Source organism: Canis aureus, chromosome 29 (genome assembly GCF_053574225.1).
Source record: "Canis aureus isolate CA01 chromosome 29, VMU_Caureus_v.1.0, whole genome shotgun sequence".
NCBI classification, from domain to species: domain Eukaryota; kingdom Metazoa; phylum Chordata; class Mammalia; order Carnivora; family Canidae; genus Canis; species Canis aureus.
In genome coordinates this window covers 35,714,832-35,734,389 of record NC_135639.1, presented here as the reverse complement: position 1 = coordinate 35,734,389, position 19,558 = coordinate 35,714,832, and the positions used below count along the sequence as shown (strand labels likewise).

The window sequence follows — 19,558 nt, the reverse complement described above, 5'->3', positions numbered from 1 at the left end:
TTCTAGTTCCAGCTGCTCTGTGGTATTAATAAAGGTCTAATTGCTAAAACCATGTGCAGTGGACATGGTGTTCATTTTCCTGACACATGAATAATGTGGTTGGAGGCCAAGCTGTCAGGCCCAAATCACCTCCAGACCCTGCCTATAGCAAGCACATTTCATCACTGGGCAGGACTTGGGAAGCTTGGTGGATGGCCTCATTACAGCTATTTGTATCCAAACGGGGGAGCCAACATGACAGGTTAGAATGCCCGCTAGAGAAGCACAGCACTGCTTCCTTCCGGCACCATTTCCCAGGTAACGTGGTGTGGAGAAAGACCATCACCTTATCATGCCTGCAGATGAAGGAGCCAGTTGTCCAGCATCCAGACCAGGTTTGTAAGGTATCCCCCAACGCTCACGAGGTAGTTTGATAAAGAAGGCACCACCTTATTACTCAGAGGCAATTAGGCTTCCTGTGCAAAAGGAGGTGGTGGGCAAGGGCAATAGGGGTTGTAACCCTGTGTCTCTGCACCTCTGTGGGGAGAGACAGGAGGAGGCTCCGCGTGGGTCAGGGGCAGCTCCACTCTTGTTGCCACCCCAACCCCACCCACAAATACTGGTTGCAGTCTCTTCTCCCAATCTAAATGTAGTTGATTAATTTTTTGCTTCAGGGTACCACCACACATATTCACAAAAACTACTCATAAGTTGTCCCATACATCAAAGATCAAAGTCCATACATTTATATCTTAATACTAGCTCCAGTTTTTTATGGGGAATCCCCCTCCCTAAGTTCACTTACTTCTAATTCATCTTTCTGGCTTGTGAAGAGAGTTCCCAGCTCAGTTTTCATTCCTTATTGGGCTTTCCAGGCACAATATTGGAGTACATTAAATGACCCTTCTGAGAAGTTCCAGGAATATATGCCTTGCTGATTTATGGGCCTGCCTCCTGGGCACGTAAGTTTTAAGAAACCCTGGAGTTTGCTCGATGGCCTCATTGGAGTTTGACAAGCAGTATGACATAGTGACCAACAGCCCGAACTCTGTCTGCAGTAAGACTCCCTGGATCACAACACTGTTCCACCCTTCATACCTCATTATGACCTTGGGCAGGTGTCTTTGGTTTTCTTAAATGTAAATTAGGAAAAATGATGGCACTTCTGCATAGGATAGTTGTGACAATGAAGTGCTTTACAATAAATGTCGGCCATTATTACTGCCTCCACAGAAAGAATGTTGTTAGATCAAGGAAAAGTGGGGGGCTTTAGGAGACCCAAGAAACAAATGTTGGATTTGCACAGATGCTCCTCACAGGGTCATGCTGTGTGCCATGTTACAGTGTAGAGTGGGCATGATATGGTTAAAAAAAACAAGTACAGCTTGGACTATTGGAGGAGTGGATGTTTGCTGGTGCTGAACAGCAAGCCCAGCCTGGAAGAGGCTATTTACCTTGGAAGAGTCCTGGCCCACTTAGCCAGAGGCAGTTCAAGGAGACACAGACATCCCTGCTTCGCAATGAGCTCAGCAAAGACCCAGTGCAGATGGAGAGAGGCAGTCCTTTCATGAAGTGGGCAGCAGGAATTCTGCAGAATGTTTTCTGGGGGTTCAGCAGGGCCCAAATCTATGCAGTAGTCAGCAGGGACAGCTAAAGCAGTTAGGGGTGAAGAATGTGCTTTATGCCCAAGCTTAATGGAACTGCTAGCAGACAACTGGTGTGGTTCCCAGGCCAAGCCGGTGATTGGCTTAAAGCCAGGGTGATGAAAGAGGATTCAGATATAATCTGTGCAGAGACATCTGCTTGGAAGAGCCTATCATGTTCACCACAGGGGCGCTGTGGTAAGCCCCCCAGCCCCTGTCACAGATGTAAGCAGGTCTTATTTCCCAGCTGCCAGCACACAGCCCTCAGGTGACAGTCCTGTCTGGAATTACCTCGGCTGAGCTACCTCACTCAGGGCCATACCTCTTCCCAGAACAGCCTAATCCAGTGACCAGCTGATGCATAGGTACAAAGGTCCAGCCCTTTTGCCCCAACTCAGGACAGCCCTGAAATTATCTTGTCTTCAGAACCATTCTGCTCTCCATCCCCCAAATCAGGTAAGGCTCCTGAGGAGACTGCATGGAGGCTTAACCTGTCACTCTGTCCAATCCTGCTTTCTGCCATAGGTGTGGACCCCAAGAATGCTCCCTCAGAGATGCCTCCCATGGTAACCGCCACCTCAGGATCTCCTTGTCTTGCAGCGCCTGCTTCTGCCCTAATGAGCTGTGGGCTCCTCTACATTTCCTAGCCTGTAGGCTGGGGCCATGTGACAGGGCTCTGGCTGATGGGAGGTAAGCAGAGTCACGTGGCCCAGGGATCTCCCAGTGCCCTCAGAGGCCATACGTGTGAGGTGGCATAGACACTACTTGGAGGAAACTCGCATGCGTGGCAAATGAGTCTTTGTTGTTTTAAAGCCCTGAGACTTGGGATTTGTTTTCGTTGATGTATTTGTTTTCTCAACAAACCCTATCTTACCCTGTCTTAGCTAACCTATCAGCCATACTCTTTAAAAACTTTTCTAATTCCAGAGAGAGAAGGAACCGCAAGATAATATCTGAATACGATGTGAAATATTTGTTGCTTATTTTATGTCTGCTTAAGTTAACTGTTAGGGAAGCAGAACATAATTAATCCCACGCTGTAGATTTAGCTATTCTCAATAATAATATTGCTCATGAATCCTTCTGTTGTGTTTATGAATTTTAGTTATGCTCAGTGGTGATATTTCCAATGAAACATTTCTGTGTTTGTGTATGTGCATTTACAAGATCCAAGTTAAATAGACCATTAGGCATTTTAACAAAGAAATCTGACCAGAGTGCCTCCAACTGAGAATTACAGTCAATAGTATGATGCCCTAAATAGAAAAATCAAGTTAATATAAATATAAATAAGTATTTGCACACCCACTGATTGACTCTCTTAACCAGCATTAGCTAAGCACCTAGTATGTGTATCATGTGCATGGAGGTTTGCTACATAGTAAGGGCTTCCTAGTCTCAGGGAGTTTATTGGTCAGTGGGAGAGGCAGACCTGTACCTGACTGCCTTTGGGATTCAGCACAGTAGGGATGCACCAGGGCACAATGGTGGCCAGTGGGAGGGAAGGGGTACTCAGCTCTGCCTGTGGAGGGCCAGGGAAGGCCGTAAACACACAGTTGACCCTTCAGTTACAACTTGAAGAGTTGGGGTTTACCAGGCACATCAGGTGAGGCAGGGGGGGATTCCAGGTAGAGACGCTAGAAACAGCGAGATGCATCTGGGAGAGTTAACCTGGCGAGGTAGGACAGGAGTGCGGCAGGCAGGAGATGAGGTTGGAGAGACAGCACAGGCCAGGTTCTGGGGGTTTGTAGGTGATAGTGGGGGATTTGGGCTTTTCCATTTATTCTTTCATTGATTGCCAAGTTTGTTTGACCTGCTTCATTTTTACTCTTCTAGGCTCAAATGCAGACACGACTTTATTCTGAGCGGTAGAGTTTGTGGAATTGTCATCTTAAGGCATCATTAAAACTGATTTCCCATGGTTCATACCAGTAAAAATAAGATCCCAGCGGTACATCCAGATAGTGGAATATTATTCAGTGCTAAAAAGAAATGAGCTATCAAACCATGAAAAGACATGGAGGAAACTTAAATGCATATTACTAAGTGAAAGAAGCCAGTCTGAAAAGACTGCATACCATATGATTCCAACTATATGACATTCTAGAAAAGGCAAATCTATGGAGACAGCAAAAAGATCAATGGTTGCCAGGCTGGAGGAGAGAGGGATGAATAGAATTTTTAGAGCAGTGAAAATACTCCATTTGATACTATAATGATGGATACATGCGATCATACGTTGGTCCAAACCCACAGAATGTACACCACCAAAAGTGATCCCTAATGTAAATTATGGACTGGTTATTATATTATGGGCTGCTAGAAAGTTCAGGCCCAACTGCCAAGTGGCTTTGTGTCGGTGTAGATTCATCAATTGTAATGAATGTTCTATCTGGTTAGGAATGTTAATAATGGGGGAGGCCATGCCTGGTGGCATGAGGAGGTATATGGGAAATTTCTGCATCTTCCTCTCAATTTTTCTGTGTACCTAAAACTGTTCTAAGATATAAACTACAATAATAAAAGACCTCAGTGACTCTGAGCCTCTAGCTTCCACCATGCAAGCACTCATCCCTCAGCTTCGAAGTGTCCCCAAGCAAATTCTAAGGTTCCCTACAAGATGCTTTCTTACCTGTATTCCTAGATGACTAACTCATCCCAGTTTCTCCAGAACTTTCTTGATTTTAGCACCGAAGGTCCTACAGCCCAGGAAACCTCTCAGTCCAGGGCAAACCAGGGTGGAAATCCTAAAGTGTGCTTAGGAATTTGTCCGACCTGCTCATGTTGGTCTCCTTAGACCCCTCCTCAGGCTGCCAAGCCACAAGCTACTAACTCAGCCAGACCCCTCGGGAGGTTCTACTGGCCTCTGGCAGCTCTGGGCAGCCAATCTTTGTTGGGCAACAGATACCACCCATGCCCCTTTGGGCAGGGAGAAATAGCCCTCCTACTACTGGTCAATTTGAGGCAGGAACACCTCCCCACCCTACACCTGAATTTCCCACAGCCCAACAGAAGAGTAACAGAACATCCTTAAGCCTTCCTTCACAGGAGGCTTAAGGATAACAGAAGTAAGCTCAGCTTCAAGAGTAACCTCAGCTGTTGGCAGAGGCAGCTCCCTGAAGCACACCTCACAGAGTTATTTTCAGTGTTCATGGTACCTGGCCTGGGCTCTGTGTGGCAGAGTCCAGCTCACACCTGCTGCTAGAAAGTTCAGGCCCAACTGCCAAGTGGCTTTGAGTAACAAGGCACATCTCTGCCCATCTAGGTTCCTGCTTCCAAGATGGGGGACTCTACTGTTGCCCCTAGTATCCATTCCCCTGACTCCGTAGTAATAGCACCCCCATTCATTTAGGGTGCAAGGCACCCTGGTAAGAGACTTCCTCAGCCAGTTTTGGAACTGTTTGGGGCACTTCAGAAAGACTTTAAAAGACAATCAGCTGAGAGGCCTTACCCTAAAACACATACACTCACACAATTTTCTTCCTCCTCCAATTTTCCTCTTTCTAGGCTCTGCTGTGAATATGATGGCTGGAGCTCCGGCAGCCATTCTGTGACCCTAAGAACAGAAGCTGTTCATTAAGGTAAATTAAGCAGAAAAATAGAAGGAAGCCTGAGTCCTTGGGGACCAAAGAGCCACCCTAAAAGTTCTGACTGCCAACTTCTAGACTTTATTTCAGAAAGAGAAGCAGGTTTAACCTAATCTGGATATAATTGGTTTTTCTTGGGATGATTGACATGGGAATTTCTCCTTCCTTAAGGAGCAATCCCAACCCCTACCACTAGGGGGTGGCCTTGCCCTATATGCCTCAACCTAACAAGGGTCCAACATCAGTTCGTTCTTCCTTTTTTCTTTTTTTCTTTCTTTCTTTCTTTCTTTCTTTCTTTCTTTCTTTCTTTCTTTCTTTCTTTCTTTCTTTCTTTCTTCTTTCTTTCTTTCTTTCTTTCTTCTTTCTTTCTTTCTTTCTTTCTTCTTTCTTTCTTTTTCTTTCTTTCTTCTTTCTTTTCTTTCTTCTTTCTTTCTTTCTTTCTTTCTTCTTTCTTTCTTTTTCTTTCTTTCTTTCTTTCTTTCTTTCTTTCTTTCTTTCTTTCTTCTTTCTTTTCTTTCTTCTTTCTTTCTTTCTTTCTTTCTTTCTTTCTTTCTTTCTTTCTTTTTTTATTGGAGTTCAATTTGCCAACATATAGCATAACACCCAGTGCTCATCCCGCCAAGTGCCCCCTCAGTGCCCATCACCCAATCACCCCAACCCCCTGCCTACTTCCCCTTCCACTATCCCTTGTTCATTTCCCAGAGTTAGGTGTCTCTCATGTTCTGTCACCCTCACTGATATTTTCACTCATTTTCTCTCCTTTCCCTTTATTCCCTTTCACTAATTTTTATATTCTGTATAATTCAGTCTTAGCAGTGTGCCTGTGACAACTGTGTGCCAATATGGGCTGAGCCGGGCCCAACTCTGTTCAATTCCTCTAGCATGAGATATGGATCTCATGTTTTTCCTGTTTTGCCTGCCCAAATCCTCAGCTTCTAGAAGCAATCCCTAGAACCAAAACAAGTATACAGAGAAGCCAGTCTGACAAAGGCAAACATAACAATTGCTATTTCCAAACATAACAGTGAACATCTAGTCTAAACAGCAGTCAGGTCAGTGATAACTTTACACTTTTCAACAAGAAGCAATGGGTAGATACTTGCTTTACATTTGTGTAAATAAAAGTGATTTATTAACCACCAGCTGGTAGTACTAATAAAGGAAGATTCTAGCCTAAAGGATTATTGAATCTCCACTTCCTACGAGGTGGAAAGTCGCCTGCAGCACTCAAGTGACTGTTTTTTTCAGTTTATACTCATCGAAGTTTCAAAAATCTTGAGGCAGAGAGTTTTAGTCATTAATAATCTGATGGGAGGAGAGTAATTTATCTAATTCTCACTTTAGCTAAGGGCAAGTTGCTTTCTCAAAATGAAAGTACAGTACTAGTGCTATTAAAAAAAAAAAACAACACTCACAACTAACCAACAAAGGACTCTGTGGTGTGAGAGGTGGTTATAAATCAAATCTCTTTTGACAGTTTCAGATCACATTGCCTTGGTATTTCTGAACTGGCCTTGTCTACCTCCAGCTTACACCCCAATGCTGGGGAGTGAAAGACATAGGGGGTTTTATTGGAGAACTAATAATGCTGCTTTTCTCTTCTCAATTTCCTTACTGGGCTGCTGTGTTCAGTACAGACACACACACAAAAAAATTGTCTAGAGAGCTGAGAAATATGCACTTCGCTCTCTCTCCTAGACCGTGCAGAAAGTCTTCACAGGTAATAAAATCAGTGATCATTGAGCAATCTCAAAGTAGAAAAAAAGACTAAAGCCAGCTGCTTGCTCACAGGCACAGAATCAGGAGTCTTCACCCTCAGGGAGTCCCCCCCCCCCCCCAAGAGATTAAACATACAGGATGCCCTGTTAAATTAGAATTCTTTGTGCAATATTCAGGACACACTCATGCTAAAAAGTTATTCAATGTTTATCCAAAATTCAAAGTTAATTGAGTGTTCTGGATTTTATCTGGCAATCCTACTTAAGAATCTGCCCCTGATGGGGGGCCAGGGGAGAGCAGTAAAAAAAAAAAAAAAAAAAAAAAGCAGATTCTAGAAGCTATCAAGGGGACTGCCCCAGGGCATGTCACTGATTAAAAACAAAACAGCCACAAACCACTAGGCCTGTGAGCAGGTTTCTCAGAGTAGCTAATGTCCTTTTGTTTTGTACCTTTGCAAAGTCTCAGATGCCCTCCTGCTCTGGGCATATTGAGAGCTGAGTTAGGGAGGCTGATTGCCGGTGACCACCAGGAGGAGGCATGAGGGCCTGGCTCCAGCTCCCGGGCTTTGAGATGGTGTGTTCTGTACTTTCAGACGTATATCTGTGTGGGTCCTCGTTACCGTGAGTTCTCTTCTTAGATACAAGACAGTTGGTTATTACAAAGATATCTAGCTTCCCCTACCATCTTTCAGAAGGCAGCTTGTCCAAACCATGAGGTAAGGAAAAAAACTGGTACCCCTTCTTTGGGTTTGTCCACTCCGCGGTGCTGCTTGTCCCAGCTCTGTCTGGCTTACTCAGAACTCCTGACCAGAATCCACCTGACAAAGAAATATAAAGATAGGCACCTTCTCTCTGGATCCGGTGAGGATGTAGGCGGACAGCGCTCCATTTTCGGCCTTTTGGTCTCCATGTCACACTTGGCAGGCATAAACACGTGACTGTACTGAACAGAGAGTCAATCTCAGATGAGAATTACAGGTAAGGATCCTCTCCTTCATTCCAATTCCCTTCTGGCATGGAGCCCTGCATCCAGTAAGGTCAAAGATCTCACCAGCTGAAAACTTCTTGAGTTCCAGAGGGAGGTAGCTGAAGACTTAGGCATTTCTCCAGGGTGAGGTCCTCTGCCTCCTTCTCTCCCCACTGCTGCCTTACCTTACCCTTGGGTTTCAGGCCCTCCCAGGTACTTTCTTCCCTAGCTCTTGTCTAAATCTTTACCCATCTCCCCTACAAAAAAAACCCACCTTGATCAACCCTAAGAGGCCTCCCTCCCTGGGTTCTTCTTTCCTTCCCATGCAAGATCCCAAGTCCCTTTTTCAGTCTAAAGTAGCACTGCTGGGTGTTCAGAGATGTCTATGGCCACTGAAATCTGAAAGAGGGAAAGAAAAAGAAAGAAAAGAAAGAAAGAAAAGAAAAAAAGAAAGAAAGAAAGAAAGAAAGAAAGAAAGAAAGAAAGAAAGAAAGAAAGAAAGAAAAAGAAAAAGAAAGAAGAGAGAAGGAAGGGAGGGAGGGAGGGAGGGAGGAAAAGAAAAACAAATCTCATTATCATCCTGGGTACATGTGGATCCCTCTGGTCACAGTTCCACTTCATTTCTACAGGCATACCAGCCCTTTTCATCATGGCCATGTTAAATTGGGCACATACACTATCTCAGGAATAATGTGAGCTGAATCCTCATGGAGAGAGACCTGTTTTCTCACTGGCAAGACAACCAAGCCCCATAATTGTGCAGAACAGACTTCCCACCAGGAGCCAAACAGCATAGAGAAAGGAACAAGGCCACTTGTTAACAGATGCCCCTTGACAGACCAGGAAGAACTCCAGACTACTGGATTAAATTATTTAGGTTCAACCTGTCTCTTTCGGTAGGGAAAGGGAATGGAGTGAATTCGGTTGGCATTTTTTTCCCATGACACAGACAACAAATGTTCACCAAGACTTAACATGGGGCCTCATTTTCTTTAGGGTAGCTTCACCAATTTCAGTCTGTTTGAAATTACAAAGTTGCTTGCATAGCCAGGTTACCGGACGATTAGTGTGAGATTGGTCAAGCCAAGTTAATCTTATTATTTCTATTTCACTTTATTTTTTTATCAGAATTCACAGGGTCCAGTTCTACCACCTTCTGATTTCTCTTTGTTCCTTCTACGATTCTTCATCTCTAACCACTTTGCTTCCCCTATATACTGGTTCTTGTCGTAGACCTGGCTTTCTTATACTTCCAGATCTTGCTACATGATGTCCTTTAGGCCTGGAATAATCTTTTCCCACCCCTCCTGCTTGTGACTTCCTCATGCTCACATTTCCAGTCTCAGAGTAAATGATATTTCCTTATCTAGGCCACATAGACCTCCTTAGCAAGGCTTCTCAAACTTTGGAATACATCAGAATCACCTGGAGAGCTTTTTAAAGCTATAGATTCCTTCTGTTCTCTGCCCCCTTCCACCAAATTCTAATTCAGTAGGTCTAGAATGAGGGGGTGAGTAATTTAAACAAGACCCCAGGTATTTCTGATTCTTTAGACCATGCTTTGGAAACCACTACCCCAGACTAAATTAAATCCCCCAGCACTGTGGTTCTGGAGCTCTCTCTATGCATCTTATCAAAATACATTATTGTTGATATCCCCTTAATATCTCTCCTCCTGGATAAGCTGAAAACACAATGAGGCAGATTGTGTCCATATTATTCACTGCTGCAACCTCATCAATTAGCACGTGTGTCCCAAGTGTGTAGCTAGTTTACCTCAACCCTGGGGTCAGTAGCTTCTCCCACAATTATTAATAACTAGGTTGTCTCAACTTCCCGTTTTGCTCTTCTAGAATTCCTTCCAACATCTGTGAAACAATTCCCTGTATTAAATTTCCTCTGTTTGCTATCCCTTGTATGGTTTCTAATTCCCTGATTCTGCTGTTACAAAAATTTGTTTAAAAAAGCACCTCTTTTGGGGCACTTAGGTAGCTCAGAGGTTGAGCGTCTGCCTTCAACTCAAGGTGGTGATCCTGGGGTCCTGGGGTTCTGGGATCGAGTCTGGCATTGGGTTCCTCACCAGGAACTTTGTCTGCCGATGTCTCTGCCTCTCCCTCTGTGACTCTCATGAATAAATACATAAAATCTAAAAAATAAAAAAATAAAAAGCATCTCTTCAAATATAAATGAGGGTTAAGCATTCATATAGTCATGTGAGTTATATACATTATTTTCCATTTCTCATTATTTTTTCTGTTCATCAGACATTGAGCATCTAATTTGTACTGGAGCCTATGCTTCCAACATTGGTTTTTAAAAAAATGAAACAGTTCTTGTTCTAGAGGGGCTGAGAGTGGAGGTAGGCCCGGGTGAAGTGACTGTGATTGCAGTATGACAAGTGCTGTTGGAACATACGAGGCTTGGGAGTGCTAACCCTATCCAAGGCTGAGGAAGTGATATTGCCTTGGATCTTGAAGGATGAAAAGGAACATGTGATGTAAAACATCAGAATACAGTGATTCCATGAAAGGGAGCCCTATTTGCAGCAGCCCGGGGACACCACATTCCTGGCGCATGCTCAAGGACTAGCACAGAAACTGACGTGCCTAGGCTACAAGATAAAGGGATTGGTTGAAGTGAGGTCCTTAAGGTCAATTATAAAGGACCCCAGGAGCCTTGTTGATGAGGACACTTTCAGGCAACAGGGACTGAAGGTTTTGAAGATGGGTAGGGGTTGATAAAATAGATTCACACTTTAGAAAATCGTGTCTGGAAGACAGAATTGAAGAGTAGAGACTGGCAGCAGGGAGAGAAATTACAAAGCTGAGGCCGAGGTTCAAGGTTTGGGTGGGAGCCGATGAGAATGTGACCTATGAGAAGCTGGTAGGGGTGGAAAAGAGCGAGCCAATCCCAGGTCACTATGTTCCATCCTCAAAAATACTTGCAAGTTAGAGCCTCCATTCTTCCCAAAGGAAGCCTCAGAAAGACGCTTTTCTTCATCTTTCTCAAAACTTGGCTAAAGTGTGTTTAACCGTGTTTTAAAATTCATGCCCTATCCAAGAAGAGTTTTTTTTTTTTTTTTAATCGTTCTAAATTCTTTTGGAAGGCATCTGAGGGAAGAGGGAAAGGGGAAGCATGGGAACTCAAGCAGAGTGCAAGGCAACACACCGTGGATGTAGGGAGACCATGTTCCAAAGAAGGAAAGGAAGGAAGGCTAGGATGAGGAGGACTGGACCTGAGTCAGACCTGAGTCTGAGACAAGACACTGGGGGGATTTTTTTCTTCTTCTGACTGATGAGGGAGAGAGAGGAAAATTCTGGGAACAAATGGTCAGGTGTTACGAAGGCAAACACGTCTGGGAAATTGGCAGGTGATATAAATGAGGCAGGCTTGGTTGAAGAACATAGAGATGCATGGTCCATGAAAAGAGCAGATACCCACAAGCTCCAGCCAATTGTTGTCATGTGGAGATGCAGTGTTGCCAGATCTTGTGATTTGTCAGCAGAAGCCAGAAGTCTAGATATTCCTGTAAAATTACCCACTGTCTTTAATATGGGTAACTAATTCAAATTTTTTCTAAACACCATGCTGGCCAAGTAAAACACATCATGGCTGTGTTTGGCCCTTGGGTGGCCAATCTGTAAGCTCTGATCTAGAGGGAATGGGAGGGTTGTTCCTTGAATAAATCCCACTAGCCATAGCAGATATGCAGCCTACTTCTGCTAGAACATAAAGTCATGAGCATACCTCATTTCAAAAAAAAAAAAAACTATTAAATCTACTAGCTAATTTTGGAAAGCTGATACAGAGTGTGCTGATATGTAACTGTGGTCTTGTTTTGGTAGGAAGAATTTTATGACGCTCAAGTGGAAGGAGATCAATAATCTCTGAAGCAGTCTCTAACACATCTTTTAAAAGACAGATTTAAGAGAATGACACTTTAGAAGAGATCATGGTCTAATGTCTCCTTCAGGAGTTTAATATTAATGATTAAAGTCAGTTATTTTGATATATACCACAGACAGTAAAAAAGAATTCCCATGAATCAATAATAAGACAATACCCCAACAGAACATGGATAAAGAATATGCATAATTCACAGAAAAGGAAGTATTGTAGGTTTTTCATCTGGAAAAATGTTTCGCATTACTTCACTTATCCTGTAAGAAATCCAAATTATGACATGTCTTTAACTTATGTTGGAAAAAGTTAAAAGGAAAGTTGGATAACAAATAGTATAGATAAGGGTGTTGGGAAATGACAGTCATACACTGGTGGTAGAATTGTAAATTCCACCACGGCTGCTAAAGAAAGCAAATTAGTGGGATCCATTAAAGTTTAAAAATATGTAAACCTCTTGACCCCAAAATTTCTAAATATAAGAATTATTAATTACATGGTTTTATTCACACATTTGTGAAAGGACATGTGCATATATGAATATTCATCATAGGATCATTTATGCTAGCAAGAAAATTAAAATAAACAAAATGGTCATCACTATGGAAATAATAGACGGTGAATGGGACACTGAAGCCCTAAAGGTACTAAAATGGACATGTCTCCTGCATACTAAGAAAGAAGCAAGGTTAAGAAGTGTAAGTTGCATGATAGCATTTGGGATTGCATAAATATGTACTTATATATGAATAGAATGTGTTCAAAAGATTCAAAAAGTATCTTTTAAAAAGGGTTGCCTCTGGGGAGGGCAGGTTGGGTGGGAAGCAGAGATGGGAGGGAATTAGCTTTTTGATATACACTCTTTTGTATGTGTTGAATTTTTGTTATATATATATACACATATATGTATGTTTAATGAATTACATTGTATGACATAATATGAATACTACAATGTATAAGATATATCACCTATTAAAAGCAATTTTTTAAAAAAAGTCCTACTAACTAAAAAACTAAAATAAAATCACTAACGCTGTCAATCCTTTCTAAGATTTCCTAATACTTTCGAATCCCAATATTAAACTTTGGCTTCATGGTGCTAGCAACCCTACCACAACTTTGGTTATTGAAATAATTGTAGTTATTTTTCTTTTGCTATCTCAGATTCAGATCCAAATCATTAGCTTCTCTATCTAGCATGCTGGTGAAAGTACATCCAAACCCAGGAATGTGAAAAAATGAGACCTGGAAGTATGACCCGTTTGTGTAACATTTCTGTGTAGTTCCTTTGCGGAAGTCCAGAAGGCTCCCCAGCCTTGCTCTGAATCGTTTCTCTGAGTGAAATGAAACGATAAGGCAGACATTGAAACAAAAAGCTGAGCCTGGGTCTGGTGTACTAGAAGCAGAAAATTCAGTGAACTTTTTATGTTCCCACTGTGTTGGAGTACAAACTATCTTTCTCAGGCAGACATGGGAGCATATAGAGGACTTAGAAATCCCATTAAGCTTCAGAGTCTACTGCCAATAAATTTAATAAGAAATGGAAGCAAGGTTATTTATTTGTTTTATGGCATTCTCAAGATGGCACAGAAAGAAACTCTTAGAAGAATTTAGATCAGTGAGCAAAACATTAACGATTATTCACCAAATCCCTGAATACATCCTAAGCACCTACTAAGCACTAGGTCAGTAGGTTAGGCACCATGGTGGGGTTACAGGGATGGATAAAGTGTTCATAATCTAATTCAGGACTTCCCAAATCTCCTCTGAGAGGAATTCTTTTTTTTTTAAAGATTTTATTTATTTATTGATGAGAGACACACAGAGAGGGGCAGAGACATAGGCAGAGGGAGAAGCAGGCTCCATGCAGGGAGCCAGATGCGGGACTCGATCCTGATACCCCGGGATCACACCCTGAGCCAAAGGCAGATGCGCAACCGCTGAGCCACCCAGGCATCCCAACTCTGAGAGCAATTCTGAGGAATATTAACATCCTTTCAAGTTAAGAAGGATTTTCTCAACAGTTAAGAATCAGAAAATAAGTAAAGAAACGAATCAAATATATAATCCAAGTTTCAGCGGTACAGGACTTTTTAAGATTTTTTTAATATGTTGATAGGCAATGGGAATCTTCTAGAGAGGGGCATGGTATGCAGCTTTTCCCCCGGAGTATTTGAATACAAGGAGCTTTATGGTTTGAGCAGCTGGAGGCACTGATGTTTTTGCAACATACGTAGGAAAGCAATCGCCCAAATGGAGAGAGAAACATACATACATATGTGGAAAGTTAAATAGCAGAATAAAACTTTCATAAAACAAGGTGTGGTTCATTGCCCAAACGTTTGGACCTAAACAGCCTGAAATCCAAGGAGGAAAAGGAAATGATGACTCAGAGTCAGAAAGGTTGCAGGGAACCAAAGGGCTGGGGCTAAGCCTCCAAGGAGGGAGCTATCAGTCAAGGAGGAGAAGCAGCTGGAAGAGATAGAGCTCTGTGGAAGGGGGAAGGAGACCGGCTTGGCTGGAGCAGAGGATTCATTACAGAGGAGGAAAGAGATGAAGTCCAGGCAGGGCTGGGTTGGAAAGTGCCTGGCTGCCTGGCTAAGTTACCCGGACCTTGTCTTTTTTTTTTTTTTTTTTTTTTTCTGGTATATTTTTTTTATTGGAGTTCGATTTGCCAGCATATAGCATAACACCCAGGCTCATCCCGCCAAGGACCTTGTCTTAACAACGGGGAGCCTCACTTGAGGGATGAGCACCGGGTGTTATACTGTATGTTGGCAAATCAAACACCAATAAAAATATACGCAAAACAAAACAATAGGGAGCCTCGAGAAGCCTCTAAGCAGGACACTGGAACGTTCCAGATGATCATCTGAGACAATTACCCCAGTGCTCATCTGCAGAGAGAACTGGAGGTGGGGAGAAAGGCTCGGGAAGGGAAGGAAGGGAAGGAGAGGGGCCAGAAGCCGAGGTTTTCCCACCCCACCCCCAGCCCCCAGTCGTACCACAGAAGTAAGGAAGCTTTTCATACTTCTTCACCTGAAAGATTTTTTCCTGAAATGCTGTCACCCCTCCTTTTCTTTTTTCTTTCTTTCTTTCTTTCTTTCTTTCTTTCTTTCTTTCTTTCTTTCTTTCTTTCTTTCTTTCTTTCTCTTTCTTTCTTTCTTCTTTCTTTCTTTCTTTCTTTCTTTCTTTCTTTCTTTCTTTCTTTTTTTTTTAAGGTTTTAATCTATCTATTCATGAGAGACACACACAGAGAGAGAGCGAGAGGCAGAGACCCAGGCAGAGGGAGAAGCAGGTTCCATGCGGGGAGCCCGACGCGGGACTCGATCCCGGGACCCCAGGATCACGCCCTGGGCTGAAGCGCTAAAACGCTGAGTCACCCGGACTGCCCCCCCTCCTTTTCTTTTAGGAAGCCAAAGCCCACGAAAGTTGGGGTATCCTAGAAGGATGCGCAGTAGTAACAGACAAAGGTCAGGGAGAGGCAGGGCAGCAGGGACTGCAAGAGACGATGCGCTGACAAATGTACACACCCTTGAACCCGGGACTGTGATGAAGAGAACGGACGCCTCTCATCCCCCAAACTGCCCTGTGCTCCTTGGCCATCCCTTTTTACCTCCCTCCGGCCTCCGCCCCGTTGGTAGGCAGCTACCTGAGCCGCTCCCAGCCCCTACTAATTCCTTCTACCTTACGGCGGGGCACGTAAACAGACGTGGACAGGGGGACTTCTTTTTGGCTGGCTTTTTGCAATCAGCACGATTAGAGTCGATTATACCCATCTTCGCAGTTTATCCTTGGTTCATTCTTTTTGACTGCTGAGTAGTATTTTGTTATATGGATGGCAAAGGATAGATTTTTTGTGCATACCTTCACTTGTCAGTGAACTTCTGGATTAAGATCTGAAAATTCTTTATGAATTCTGGACAGAAGTCATTTACCAGATACGTGATTTATAAGCATCCCCGCCGCCCCAGGCTGTGTGTTTGTTTTTTGTTGTTTTTTTTTTTTTTTACACTAGCCTTAACAATGTCATTCGAAGAACTGTTCTTCTTTTTGATAAAGTCCAATTTATCAATGCATTCTTTTGTGGATTGTGCCGTCACTAAGAAATCTCAGGGTAAACTAAGGTCGTGGAGTTCTTATCCTATGTTTTTTCCTAAAATTTCCACAGTTTTGGGTTTTATATTTAGGTCGATAATCCATTTTTAAAAAATATTTTATTGATTTATTTATTTGAGAGAGAGAGAGTGTGAGCAGGGAGATAGGGAGAGGGAGAAGCAGATTCCCCACTGAGCAGGGAGATGGACTCAGGGCTCTATCCCAGAACCCCAGGATCAGGACCTGAGCTGATGTCAGATGCTTAACCAATTGAGCCACCCAGGCATCCCAATCCACTTTTTAAGTTAATTTTTATATATGGTACAAGCTATAGACTGAAGAGGTTTTGTTTTTTTTTAAAAATATGTTTTAGTTCTTTTGTTAATGTTAATTTCTTGTGTACAAAGATCCAATTGCTCTAGCACCCCTTTGTCAGACATCAATTACTACATATGTGTAGGTCTATTTTTGGATTTTCTATTCTGTTTGTTAATTTATTTGTCTATCTTTATGCCAATACAACGTATATCTTGATTCCTGTAACTTTAGAATAAGTTTTGAGGTCAAGTGGTATAAGATTTCCAACTTAATTCTGTTTTGGCAATTCTAAGTTTTTGGCATTTCCCTATGAATTTTAGAAACAGCTTGTCAATTTCTACAAAAATAAAAGCCAACTATAATTTCAGTTGTACTGCCTTGAATCTATACGTAAATCTGAGGAGAATTGGCAATAATATTGATTCTTCTGCTCCACATCCATTCCAAGATCCTATTATTTAGGCCCTCTTTCATTATTTTCAGCAATGTTTTATAGTTTGCAGTGTACATACCTTGAACATCTTTGGTCATATCTATCCTTAAGTATCTCTTCTTTTGGATGCTATTGTAAACGGTTTTGTTTTGGAATTTCAATGTCCACTTGATGATGTAGCCTTGTTAAGCTCACTCATTAATTCTAGTAGGCTTTTTTAAAGAAATGTCTACATAGATAATCATGTCATCTATGGATATTTCTTGCTTTCTTTATCTAGATGCTGTGTATTTTTTTTTTCTTGATTTATGGCTCTGTCTAAAATCCCCAGGAACAAGGTGTTCTAGTTATTTTATGTGATGATCAGTCAGATACAACCACAAGAGAAAACACAGGAGAGGTTCAGAAAAACAAAAGTTTATTATTCTCACAAGTCCTAGTAACAGGAGGCATGGCATGCCACACAGGGCCACGTGGAAAGCCTTAGGTAGTCAGGAGGAAAACAGGAGAAAGGGGAAAACCAAGGATGGAGTCTTTATGAGGGTTTCTGTGGGAAAGATAAGGCAGAGAAGGATGAACAGTTTAGCACTGGCTAGTTTGAACAATTTCAGCAGGTTCTAGGCTCTAAGGATGGTGTCTGGTTGCCTGGTACCGGGCCCTGGGATGATTAAAGTAGAGGAAGACTGCCTTCTGGGGAGTTTGGGCCAGAGAAAGTTTGGCTCTAGATTGTCTAGTTTTAATACAAATGCATGCTTTCAGCTGAGCCCTTTGTAATCGCTTAGAATTGACTAGTTTTAGAAGAACCAGCCTCTCCCCAGGCACGATCCTTTCTCTTTTCTCTTTTTTTTTTTTTTTGAGACGTCAAAACATTTTAATGTACAGAAATATATATTATATATAATATACAATACATTTACGTACATAAATATCTAACACATTTATATATTATACATAATTATTATGTATATTTGTATTATATACCTTGTATATATATTTGTATTATAAATATTTATAATGCAAAGGTTGAACAGACATGGTGAAGTAGACATCCTTGCTTTGTTTCTGGTCTTCTGGGTTGACAGCATCACCTGCTCAGACAGGGCAAATAAACAGACTGAGAAGCCATTAGACTCAGTGACTGAGAGATAGCTAATGTCCTTGTAGGGCAAGTTCAGTACAATTGTGATAACAGATGCCCACTTCAGACACTTCATGAGACAGCGTGGATGAAGATGTCTCTGAATAAGTATGGGTCATTCTAAGGGTTCAGCTGTGAGAAGTTAAGAAATTCAGGCAGTGGTTTGAAGGTGGTGGGGATCCTGAGGAATAAGCAGAAGGTTTTAGTGACAGGAAAGACCTAAGATGTATGTTTAATAATAACCATTTTTCCATCTTCAAATATTACTATTGTAAAACATTTGTCACAATTCCAAAACTTTATTTTTAGAGAGGCAATTCACTCAATTCACTTACCTAGTACAAAATAAAAAGTGCAAATATAAAGAAATCTTTATTTAAAATGTAAATGTTATAAGAAATAAATGTTTTCAGCCCCTAAATACAAGTAGAAAAATTATGATTTTTTTTTTCTAAAATTAGGAGTTCTAGCAATTGGCTCCTTTTTACTTAACAACTGCTAATGCAAAGGATGAGAAAACTGAGGTGCTGGGTGTGAAAGCCATGAGACAGAGTATGTGAGATAACTCAGCAAGTGGCCCAGGGCACGGGGAACTAGGCCCCTCCGAGCCCAACTTTTGGAGCTTCGTTCCATGTCATCTGGTGGTTGGAGGAAGCCTGCCTGCTCGCTGCTGTCTACAACTCACTGTCCTTCTATCTCTATAACATGTCTTGTGCACAAGACATTTGCAATTGGGCCCTGAGAAAATAATGCAAAGAAAATGGTAGAAATTTGTGGGTGGGATGCTAATTTGCAGTTGGTTTAGAGAGATCAAGTTGACTAGAAACAAGAAAACTAAATCCAAATTAGCTACAGATAGGTTCTTTTCCTGTTCCTGTGTTTAAAGTAGAATGAGGATATGATTAAAAAATAATAGTAAGCCTGGAGCAGATAGAGCAGGACAGGGGAGAGAATTATGAGCTACTCCTTTATAAAACCTGCCACTCTGGGTACGAACCGTGGGCCAGAAGCGTAAGCATGACTGGGACCAGAAGCAGAATCTCAGGTCCCGCCCAAACCCTCTAAATGAGACTGTGTATTCCCAGGTGACCTGTCTGCATGCTAACGTTTGAGAAAGACTGCTTTTGAAAACATTCAGGAACCATGGGATTGTTGGTATCTTGAGAAGTTCTTTGGGAATCAGTTATTTGAGAAGCTGGGAAGCAAACCGGTCTGCCTGGAAGGAATCATCAGATTAGTGAGACATCAGTCAGGGATTAATCAAAATAGATTTGCAAAGGAATCTTAGAGAGAAGAGGAAGCCAGAGGTTAGGGAAACTGAGTAAGAGGCTGAATGTGAGGAACACACATAAATCCTGCCAGCTTCTTCACGCTAGCAGAATCGGTGGCCTAAGGAGATTGAATTTGTCTAGGGCTGAAAGGCTGAACCCAGAATAAGGAATTTTGCCAAAGCCAAGGCCTGGAAGTTTTCTGGATATTTTAGCAAGGAGAGTTTGAACAAAGCGTGAGGCTGGAGAAGGAAGAAGAAACCAGTGGGTAGTGCTTGGCTTGGGAGCAGAGCCAAGTACTGGGCATACTCGGTACATCGAGCTGATGGGATCTTCCCTTTTATCCTAAAAACCCCTCATATGGCTTGTGTTGTTTGGACCTTCCTTAGGCGAACTACCTCCAAACAAAAATAAGATAGGCCCGAGTACAACTTTCAGTAACAGTCTTCACTGGAAATTCTTAATCCTCCCTGGTGATTGCAGGAGAGAGTTACTCTCAGAGAGTCAAG

At 42.3% G+C, this 19,558-nt stretch overlaps 1 long non-coding RNA gene across 1 annotated transcript in view; it reads left to right on the top strand.

The window, feature by feature from the left end:
• The first annotated feature begins 229 nt into the window (after positions 1-229).
• The window catches only part of LOC144301414 (uncharacterized), a 43,857-nt gene continuing 24,528 nt past the window's right edge, over positions 230-19,558 (top strand). The window contains exons 1-3 of the long non-coding RNA XR_013368239.1: positions 230-374; positions 2,148-2,312; positions 5,130-5,203. This is a non-coding gene — a long non-coding RNA (uncharacterized LOC144301414). The remainder of the gene's footprint in view (positions 375-2,147; positions 2,313-5,129; positions 5,204-19,558) is intronic.